Source organism: Arachis ipaensis, chromosome B3, assembly GCF_059453495.1.
Source record: "Arachis ipaensis isolate K30076 ecotype BB chromosome B3, ASM5945349v1, whole genome shotgun sequence".
Classification (NCBI taxonomy): domain Eukaryota; kingdom Viridiplantae; phylum Streptophyta; class Magnoliopsida; order Fabales; family Fabaceae; genus Arachis; species Arachis ipaensis.
This window is the reverse complement of record NC_142438.1, coordinates 57877848-57890099: the sequence shown is the minus strand read 5'-3', so window position 1 is coordinate 57890099 and position 12252 is coordinate 57877848.

The window sequence follows — 12252 nt, the reverse complement described above, 5'->3', positions numbered from 1 at the left end:
TAACACACTAATTACCCTAAGCCTTACCTCGCACCGTAAAGCAAAGATTAATCAGAGATTACGACAGTCCTAAAGCTTATACATAATATATATAGAAGAATTAATATAATCTAGAAGCCCGATGAAAGATATATCTCAAAAATAGGATTTAAAAAGCGTAAAACGCACTAACGAAGCTACTAACTTAAAGCACAGGATATAGATAAGATATATCAAAATATAATAGTATAATATCATAAGAATATAGCCACAACTCGCGGAGTTAAAGCCGGCTAGTCATATACAGACCATACATAAAACCAGACAGTAAAAACAGCTTATACAAGTTTTGTTCTCCCAATACATGCCTCTAGGCTAAAGCAAAATATAAAATGAGAGATGTATAACAAATAAACAAAAGACTCCAAAAGATATCAGGATCCTCTGCTTCTGTCACCATCCAAAGCAATTCACCGAGGTGGGTTGCGACCTGCATCTCAAAAATACAACAGAAATATGGTATGAGAACCGGAGGTTCTCAGTATGGTAACAGTGCCCAGTGATGTAAGATTTAAGACCCCGGGACGCCCAAGGCAATCCTAGACTTCATTTCCATCACAAGATCTCAATCTTAAGGCATACTAAAATAGTAAACATATATAAAACCTTAACAAAACTTAAAAGCTTTTCATAACTTAAAGGGCAATCTAACTTAAGGGATTTTCTAATCTAACAATTCACCGCTGTCCACAGCCTTCACCAACCTATCCTCTGTGCGATCCCATCGCCACCGCCTTCTGAACCTCCTCAATCCCAGTAGAAAGCATAATTAATAGAAATACAAGTAAAACACAAGTAGAGGCATATAAGGCAAGTAATTCAAGTAAGCAAATAGGCATGTTATACAATTAGGCAAACAATTGGAAATAGGCAAAGCAAGCATACAGATAGAAGATGTACATGATGAATGCCTGTCCTACTGGCTGTGATATCACATTGTCGGTTCAACTGCCAACCCGACACATTTCCATGGAGATGTCGCCGTTCGGAATCATCATTGGGAACCCCCGAGATATAGTGCTCGGATCACTGTCCAGGGTTTTGTGCTTGCATACTCTAGTGATCTGAAGGGATGTGAGCGGGATACTCTTGCCTCAGACCTCACATCTCAATGTAAGCGGGATTAACCACTGTCATTACGCCGTCGCCGCTACCTCGACAGGCAGGATCCAACCACCGTCCCTGCCGGGCGCATAGCGTCTCATAATCTCAATTTAAAATAGTAGTGCAGTGGTTTTTCAGAAAACACTTTCAATACCTCAATAATTCATCATTGCATATTTAAGCCCTCGAATTATCCCAACCAATGTAAATCAACATTACCATTCTGAGTCCTCGACTCATCTCAACTACTGTCAATTCACATTTCAGTTCCGAACTCAACAGTTCATCAGTTCTCATCTCATATAATAATCATTCTTCACACGTCACCAAACACATCCTCAGTACTCCAGAAACCTAAGCCTCCGTTTTCTAATTTTTCATACTAATATCAAACTAAATCTCTTAAATTCTTTCCCATGTTTTAATATCCAAAATTAAGCCCAAAAAAGCCTTAACATGGTGTCGCAGAGGCTTACAATCTTGTTGGGAAGGTGAAATAGTTGAAAACAAATTTTAAATTTGAGAAACAAGGTATGTGCGTACGCACAAGGGTGTGCGCGCGCACGCCCAGGAGAAGTTTCAAAATGTGTGCATACGCATAGAGGTGTGCGTGCGCACAGGTGCCAAAATTCACAATGTTTGTTCGCTCGCACAACCTGTGTTAGCACCCTCAACAGACTGGCTTTCCCAATGTGTTCGTGCGCACAGGGATGTGCGTACGCACAAGTTGCAAATCCTTATTAGTATGTGCACGCACAAGCTGTGCTAGCGCTGCAAACAGGGAGCCTTCCCCTGCGTGTGCGGACACACAGGTCTGTGCGTGCGCACAGGTTAATATTTTCGCAGGGTTGTGCGTGCGCACAAGGCTGTGCGTGCGCACATACCAGAAATCAAAAAATTCTGCAACTTTGCAAAATTTTAGATTTTCAACACCAATCTTTATATGATCATAACTCCCTCTACAAAAGTCCAAATTTTACAAATTTTATATCGATTTGAAGAATTTTCAATGGACTTTAATTATAAACAAATTTCAACAATTTTGAAAACTGAGGCATAAGTTATGATCAGACAAAGTTCATCAAAAACTAACTTTTACCAAAAGTTCACCACTAACCAATTTCTCAATTTTCACAACTTAAACCAATCAAAACCAAATAAAGCCATTCCAAACTCCATTTTTCACCACAATCTACCCTCTTGGGTCATAGTTCACAATTGATACCAATCCTCCATCACACTTCATCATTCTCAATCTCAATTATCAACATATAACAATTACAAATAATTCTCCACCAACACATTCACCATTCACCATTCTATCACTCTCAATTTTCATCATTAAACTCATTCATGATTTATATCAATATCCACAATATAAAACCATTCAAGTCATCAAATATCATATCTCAACATCAATATTTCTCAACATAACAATACCCATTCAACATACATCATCAAGCAACCATCATCAACAACCATATAAATCCAACCTATCCTATAGGTCACTAGCCTAAGTGTCTATAAATATTCTATACTACATAGAGGAAATCGAAACTATACATTGGTCGATTCCCAATATGTCCTTAACCCAAATTTGAGCACAAGCTAGGTGTCCAACCACAATCAAGCCACCAATGTAACTCCAACAAGCACCAATAATAATCACCAAAGGCCTCCAAACTCACAATAATCAAGCTATATATACAATAAATCATCACAAATCAACTTAGGGCTCATCATAAATAAAATTTCACAAGAGTTCAATGCCTCTTACCTTGTACAACAGTTTTGGTAGCCAAAATCCAAGGCTAAACAAGAGTTACAGTGAACCTAAACATCCAAAATCACAAAATCTCACTTAACCAAAAACCCTAAAACTCGAAATTTTGAAGAGAAGAACTGAAAGGGATTCGAGCTTTTCTTACCATTTTCTTGGGTGAGTTTTGTAGAGCTCTTCACAAGGAACGCGTAGCCGCAAACGGTGCGGCGATCGGAGCTCTGTAGCTCAAGATATGAGCTTGTGAAGATGATGGTGAATAGTAACAATGGGGGTTCTCTTCTTCCCCTTCTCTTTCAGCTATGTATGTGTGTTTAAGTGTGTGGTGTGTTCATTAATTGGCTTATATATGTTGGGCTTGGGCCCAACTTGGGCTCGGTCCAACCCGTTAGCGTTTTTAGCCCGTTTGGCCCAACTTCGGGCCAAACCTTTAAAATTAGCCTTCGGTTTTTGACTTCTAATATTTTTCTAAGGTTGTTGACCGTTTTCACTTTTTGTCACACAGCATCGGGCAGACTTGAACCGGTTCAGCCGGTTCGCGATTTTTCTCAACTTTTCACAGAAAATACATTTTCTAACTCAGAAAAACCTATTGAGTCCAAAAAGCATATTTAAATCTCCTAATTCTCACTTTAATTTTTCGGAACCTAATTTGGACAATATTAATTATTTAATTAGGCAGTTAATTAAGCTCGGTTCTTACACTCTCCTCACCAAATAAGAAATTTTGCCCTCAAAATTTGGATCACCCCATCATCATCCTTAAACGTTCCCTCAACTTAAACCTACCTCCCACCATTCATCGTTTCGTTCCTCCACGTCAGCTCAATTTCCTGATTACATCTTTTATTCTTATTTATAAGTCCTTACTTTGATTGAATTCAAGCCTATATTGTACTCATCCTTCCCACTCTCAGATTTCTTTAATTCAAACTCAATACAACATTAGCATTTTAATTCAATGCTCTTCCAGATCTATCTTTCAGATAACTTAATTCCTATTTCAATCTAGGCTCAAGGTCATCATAATCAAAATATCGCAATCCCTATCTCCTCGACACGACAATTGCATTCAGTTATCACCCAACTCTAATTTATTCACCTACCCTTATCTTCACAACTTATCCCAACTCATTCTAATCTTACTGCCACAATCAAACTTAGTTCTTAGAAACCTTTACTTATATTAATCCACTAAACTCTTCAAGTATTTAAGGCTAAGATACGGTTAGTCATCGTCCTACGACCTTCACTCGCAACTCTCGTGCGCTATTGCATTTTACCAGCTTCTGCTATGCCATTTTGATTTTTAGCCACTAATTAACTAACTAATCCAAATATTCAGTCAAGTTACACATCATTCATCGGATTATAGAACCTAGGCTTACTTCTGAACTTCCTCAATTTGACCCTAATAGTAGTTATGCTTATCGTAAGACTAATTCATAACTTACTACTTTATAAGGTCTCTATGCCTAATTCTAGTCTAAAAAAAATTTTCTACAGCTCCAATTATAATATCCATCAATTCCAACCATTCAACACTTTCAAAGCCTAGCACCAGTTCTTATACTAACCACAATCTCAACACCATCCACTCAACTATATTCATAACACACTCAACCATTTCTATTCTCCATTTTCTTTACTCATTTGACAAAATCCCAAGGTCCTCAATACCACCACACCCTTTATTCCGCATCTAAAGGTCCAATTCATCTACAATTGCACCAATGTATACAATTCAACCTTCCTTAGACATCCTAAACAACTAATAAACTTCTACTTATCATACTAAAATCAAATATTAAACTCATCCAAAAATTCAAGCCTAAATTTATTCTTACTTATTTTCTTTTTTCTAATTACCTCTGCACTCAATAATTCACCATGTGCCAAACGTTATATTAACTATCTTATAATCTACATGTGAGAACCAAAATCAAGCGTGATTATCCCTGGGCAGTAGTTTAACTCCCAATTGTAGTCCTTGAGTAATTTCCTCCATCTTCATGGAGTTAGTTCCCCTTGCTCCACATCTTCAACACAAGTATAAACGCAGCAGGCTCCAGATCGTGAGTAAGAGATTTCACTTCATATGGCCTCAACCATCATGACGCACCAACCATTACCTCCTAGTGCTACGTCGATTCGCACTCCAAGATTTCCAACGAAGCGTTATCGTAGGTCCTAACTGGTTCATGAGATTCAAGCATCACAAGTACTGGCAATGTAGTTAATCTTTCTTTCAAGTTCTGGAGGGATTACAAATCGGCGTTTGAGCCAACGGAGCATCCTTGTGTATCAATTTAGTCATAGGTAACGCCATTCGCAAAAGTGAAGCTTCACAACTCCTCGCGATATTGCACACTCGCAAGTTTCGTCCTTCGTGTTCAGAAGTTGCATCCTAAGGAACTAACTTATCAATGGTTGCATCTAAGGATGGCATGCGATGTCGAAATAAATCCAAGTTAGTTGAAGGGATACCGAACTCAAAGAAAGCAAACAATTTCAAATGGTATCCGCAAGAAATTGAAAAGGTACATTATGTTGTGTTCAAACAAGGTTGTCGAGAATAAAAAAATGCACCAAAAAGAAAATTAGAATACACCTCAAGAAAGAGATTTCAAATTATGAATCCTTAGAAGAAACAATAAGGCACATCGAATCATAATATGTCTCTACTGACGAGTTATCTCAATAATAATCTCCCTCACACATAATTGGATCAAAACGGATTTAGGCCCACGTCAAGGAATACAAGGTTCGCGTGAGGATATGTGCAAACAAGGAATAGGATATAGCAAGGCTCAATTTATTCACCGAAAGGGATTCCAAAATAAAGAGCTTTAATACAATTTACAAGGGAAAGATAGGTCGGTTCGCAAGGATGTGTTGGTGCTTCCAGTCGTATAAGACTTCACACCGTCATTAAGATCACCGTGCTTCCGCAGCGTTACTCTGACTCTTTGGTCTTTAAGAATTGGATTATTTGCCCCCGCCAACCAAAAATGTCCCTAAGGTCCATCAATTCTAGCGGTCTTACTCTAAGCGGCACAAGTGAGTTTGGTCCTAAATTTTAATACTAAGTTTGACACTTTTGTTCCCAAACCTTTCTCTCCGTCACAAACTATGAGTAAATGCGTTGTCCCAAAATCGTACAATACAGTTAAAGTTTTATAACCAATTATACACCTACTTCTTATCTCAAGCAGCCGCTTCAAGTATTCACAGCGGATACACGGCTTTACTATTGGTTCTAACTCGCCTTCTGATTCCCCCCCCCCCCCGACGGCAATTCTTGGCAATGTGTCCAAGCAGTCCACAAGTATAGCATCAACCATTTCCTTTAGCCTGGTGAAACTGGGCATTGTTGTTTCTTCTGAAGTTTCTTTGACCGCGAGGATGCTGAGTGGCATGTTCGTCCCTTTTGAAGATCTGGCCTCTGGGTGAAAAATACTTTCCATGACCTTTGCTATTGGTACCGTCACAAACATCTCTCTCCAAAGTCACCTCCTTAGCATAATCTTCAACAATTGTTGCCTTGTCCACCAATTCAGAGAATCTCCTAATCTCCAATGGAGCCACAACGCACATGATATCTTCCCTCAGTCCTACTTCGTATTTGACACATTTCCATCCCTCATAAGACTCAGTAGTACCCTGACTTATTCTCGAGGACCTACAGAGTTCCTCGAACTTGCTGGTGTATTCGGCTATAGTCATGGACCCTTGCTTCAGCTGTAAGAGCTCCAACTCTCTGGCCTCCCTTAATGATCCACGCAAGTACTTTTTGTAGAAAGCTTCTTGGAATAACGCCCCTGTAATGTCCACCTTCTGTAGGTGCATGTAGTAGTCGGCGCTCTCCTTGCTACCATTGCTGAGCTTTTCCCATTAGTTGATAAGCCGCATATTCCACGAACTGATTATTTGGGACTTGTTAAGTCTGTAATGCACCCTCCACAATTTTGAACCAGTTGTCTACTTCAGCAGGATTTATCGATCCATTGAAAACCGGCGGATCAGCTTTCAGAAAAGTAGCTAGAGTTCTCGGAACACTAACTAAGTTGTCCTTAGCACCTTCTTCATTTTCGCTTCTGACTGATTGCCTAGTTTTTCACATAGTACGAGTAGTCCTCGCAGTGCTTGCTTGAATCGTGTTAGCTAAGCTAGTTATCGCCGTCATAAGTTTAGCGTGATTATCCATCAACGGGTTACCCTCATAATCTCTCCGTATACGTGACCGACCTTGTCTGCGAGTAGCCATTAGGGTTCCTGTCTACACCAAACAGTCGATATCAAGGTGATTAGTCTCAATATCAAAAGTCTAGTGCTTCAATTATCCCAAAAGGTACTCACAAACAAGCATGCTATGAAATATCAAGAAGATAACCTAAATAGCATGAAAGAAAAATGACCCGGAGTATGCAATGAAGCACAATCGGTCCATCCCTCAGGCTCACGAGGATGAACTGCTCTGATACCACTAAATGTAACACACTAATTACTCTAAGCCTTACCTCGTGCCGTAAAGCAAAGGTTAATCAGAGATTACGACAATCCTAAAGCTCATACATAATATATATAGAAGAATTAATATAATCTAGAAGCCCGATGAAGAATATATCTCAAAAACAGGATTTAAAAAGCGCAAAATGTATTAACGAAGCTACTAACTTAAAGCACAGGATATAGATAAGATATATCAAAATATAATAGTATAATATCATAAGAATATAGCCACGACTCGCGGAGTTTAAGCCGACTAACCATATACAGACCATACATAAAACCAGACAATAAAAATAGCTTATACAAGTTTTGTTCTCCCAATACATGCCTCTAGGCTAAAGCAAAATATAAAATGAGGGATGTATAACAAATAAACAAAAGACTCCAAAAGATATCAGGATCCTCCGCTTCTGTCACCATCCAAAGCAACTCACCGAGGTGGGTTGTGACCTGCATCTGAAAAACACAACAGAAATATGGTATGAGAATCGGAGGTTCTCAGTATGGTAATAGTGCCCAATGATGTAAGATATAAGACCCCGGGATGCCCAAGGCAATTCTAGACTTTATATCCATTATAAGATCTCAATCTTAAGGCATACTAAAATAGTAAAGCATATATAAAACCTTAACATAACTTAAAAGCTTATTATAACTTAAAGGGCAATCTAACTTAAGGGATTTTCTAATCTAACAATTCACCGCTGTCCCACAGCCTTCACCAACCTATCCTCCGTGCAATCCCATCGCCACCACCTTCTGAACCTCCTCAATCCCAGTAGAAAGCACAATTAATAGCAATGCAAGTAAAACACAAGTAGAGGCATATAAGGTAAGTAATTCAAGTAAGCAAATAGGCATGTTATACAATTAGGCAAACAATTGCAAATAGGCAAAGCAAGCAAACAGATAGAAGATGCACATGATGAGGACCTGTCCTACTGGCTGTGATACCAAATTGTCGGTTCAACTGCCAACCCGACACATCTCCATGGAGATGTCGCCGTTCGGAATCATCATTGGGAACCCCCGAGATATAGTGCTCAGATCACTGTCAAGGGTTTTGTGCTTGCACACTCTAGTGATCCGAAGGGATGCGAGCGGGATACTCTTGCCTCAGACCTCACATCTCAACGTAAGCAGGATTAACCACCGTCCTTACGCCGCCGCCGCTACCTCGACAGGCAGGATCCAACCACCGTCCTTGCTGGGCGCATAGCGTCTCATAATCTCAATTTAAAACAGTAGTGCAGTGGTTTTTCAGAAAACACTTTCAATACCTCAATGATTCATCATTGCACATTTGAGGCCTCGACTCATCTCAACCACTGTAAATCAACATTACAATTCCGAGTCCTCGACTCATCTCAAATACTGTCAATTCACATTTCAGTTCCGAACTCACCAGTTCATCAGTTCTCACCTCATATACCAATCATTCTTCACACGTCATCAAACACATCCTCAGTACTCCAGAAACCTAAGCCACTGTTTTCTAATTTTTCATACTAATGTCAAAGTAAATCTCTTAAATTCTTTCCCATGTTTTAATATCCAAAATTAAGCCCAAGAGCCTTAAAATGGTGTCACGGAGGCTTACAATCTTTTTGGGAAGGTGAAATATTTGAAAACAAATTTTAAATTGGAGAAACAGGGTGTGTGCGTACGCACAGGGGTGTGCGCGCGCACGCCCAGGAGAAGTTTCAAAATGTGTGCGTACGCATAGAGATGTGCATATGCACAGGTGCCAAAATTCACAATATCTGTTCGCTCGTACAACCTGTGCTAGCGCCCTCAACAGACTGGCCTTCCCAATGTGTGCGTGCGCACAGGGCTGTACGTACGCACAGGTTGCAAGTCCTTATTGGTATGTGCGCGCACAAGCTGTGCTAGCGTTGCAAACAGGGAGCCTTCCCCCACGTGTGCGGACACATAGGTCTGTGTGTGCGCACAGGTTAAAATTTTCGCAGGGTTGTGCGTTCGCACATATCAGAAATCATGAAATTTTGCAATTTTGCAAAATTTCAGATTTTCAACACCAATCTTTGTATGATCATAATTCCCTCTACAAAAGTCCAAATTTTACAAATTTTATATCGATTTGAAGAGTTTTCAATGGACTTTAATTATAAACAAATTTCAACAATTTTTGAAAACTGAGGCATAAGTTATGATCAGACAAAGTTCACCAAAACCAACTTTTACCAAAAGTTCACCACTACCCAATTTCTCAATTTTCACAACTTAAACCAATCAAAACCAAATAAAGCCATTCCAAACTCCATTTTTCACCACAATCTACCCTCTTGGGTCACAGTTCACAATTGATAACAATCCTCCATCACACTTCATCATTCTTAATTTCAATTATTAACATATAACAATTACAAATAATTCTCCACCAACACATTCACCATTCATCATTCTATCATTCTCAATTTTCATCATTAAACTCATTCATGCTTTATATCAATATCCACAATATACAACCATTCAAGTAATCAAATATCATATCTCAACATCAATATTTCTCAACATAACAATACCCATTCAACATACATCATCAATCAACCATCATTAACAACCATATAAATCCAACCTATCCTATAGGTCACTAGCCTAAGTGTCTATGAATATTATATACTACATAGAGAAAACCGAAACTATATCTTGGCCCATTTTCAATATGTCTTTAACCCAAATTTGAACACAAGATAGGCGTCCAACCACAATCAAGCCACCAATATAACTCAAACAAGCACCAATAATCACCAAAGGCCTCCAAACTCATAATAATCAAGCTATATATACAATAAATCATCACAAATCAACTTAGGGCTCATCATAAATAAAATTTCACAAGTGTTCAATGTCTCTTACCTTGTCCAACAGTTTTGGTAGCCAAAATCCAAGGCTAAGCAAGAGTTAGAGTGAACCTAAATATCCAAAATCACAAAATCTCACTTAACCAAAAACCCTAAAACTCGAAATTTTGAAGAGAAGAACTGAAAGGAATTCAAGCTTTCCTTACCAATTTCTTGGGTGGGTTTTGTAGAGCTCTTCACAAGGAACGCGTAGCCGCAAATGGTGCGGCGATCGAAGCTCTGTAGCTCAAGATATGAGCTTGTGAAGATGATGGTGAATAGTAACAATGGGGGTTCTCTTCTTCCCCTTCTCTTTCAGCCATGTATGTGTGTTTAAGTGTGTGGTGTGTTCATTAATTGGCTTATATATGTTGGGCTTGGGTCCAACTTGGGCCCGGTCAAATCCGTTAGCGTTTTTAGTCCATTTGTCCTAACTTCGGGCCAAACCTTTAAAATTAACGCCCGGTTTTCGGCTTCTAATATTTTTCTAAGGTTATTGACCGTTTTCACTTTTTCTCGCACAGCATCGGACAGACTTAAACCGGTTCAACCGGTTCAACTGCCGGTTCGCGATTTTTCTCGGCTTTTCGCGAAAAATACATTTTCTAACTCAGAAAAACCTACTGAGTCAAAAATCATATTTAAATCCCCTAATTCTCACTCTAATTTTTCGGAACCTAATTTGGGCAATATTAGTTTTAAAATCCTAACTCCCAAATGTTTATCTTTATTCTTTGTCTCCACTCCTCTCCTCCTCGTTGATGTTGTTCATCTTGGCACTAATCTGAAGGATATTCTAATCTCCGGTAAGCTTTCATTTTTTTGTTGTTGTTACTTTCTGATCCAACCAAACAACACCTTTAGTTTCTTTTGGTCTCCACCATACCTTGATTTATTCTTTTCTTTGTTCCTAAAAGTTCGATGATGCGGCAATTCCGAAAACAATGTGCTTCAATTCTGTTTCGGTTGTTTGTGTCATTTGTTCTGGGGTTACCGAACCACATGGGGTAGTTATTTTCCACTTCTTCTTCTAACGACGTAATCCCTTCTTTTTCGTCTTCATTTTTTTCTGTCATTGGAAGCTTTTTTTGTTGTTTCTTTTTATTCTCATTGGAAGCTTCTTCTTCTTCTTCGGTTGATGTGGTTATGGATATGTTATTGTCAGTACTAATTTAGAGAATTTATTATATTGCGGTGTCGTTGAGTCTGATGGTGGTGGCGGTGGCGGTGGTGATGGTAATAGGGGACAAATTTGTTGGTCATTGTTGTTAAAAAGGAGAAAGTTGGAAGAATATAGAATGTAGAGTAAGATAGTGGTTAGGATCAACCAAGGGGTGATGTTGCTTTTGGATCCAATATTGCATTGATTGGAATAAGGGTGCATTTGATTTTCTTTTATTAATTATTAGTTCATTTTCAAGGTTCGATTTTTCTTTCCTTGAGGTTGTTTCTTGCTTACAAAGGTGGTATATGTGTGGGAAGAAATTTGAAAGTTTAGAATAGTTTGAATCACACAAAATAGAAATTAAGAAATTATTTTAATAATTTTATTTTTGTTTAATTTGCTTTCTTGTTTCTTTTTGTGTTTTGTTGCTTATGATTTTGATGTGTGAAGTTTGTTATGGCTAGAACAACAATAACGAGGAGAGGAGTGGAGACGAAGAACTAAGATGAATACGAAGAACAAAGATGAACATTTGGGGGTTAGGATTTTATAAGTGAGAATTGGATCAATTTGGGTGTTTTAATCAAACTTGGGATACCAATTTGAGTTAAACTCATTGTGTGTCCACATCAGCATGCACTTGGCACTTAACTGTACACCTCAGCGCCGTTAAAACGTTTGGTCATTTTAAAAAGTGGGGGACTAATCTAAAGCGAGTTGAAAATTTCATGAACCATTTTGGACATTACCTCTATATATATGTGTGTGTATGCATTAATTCATCAAAG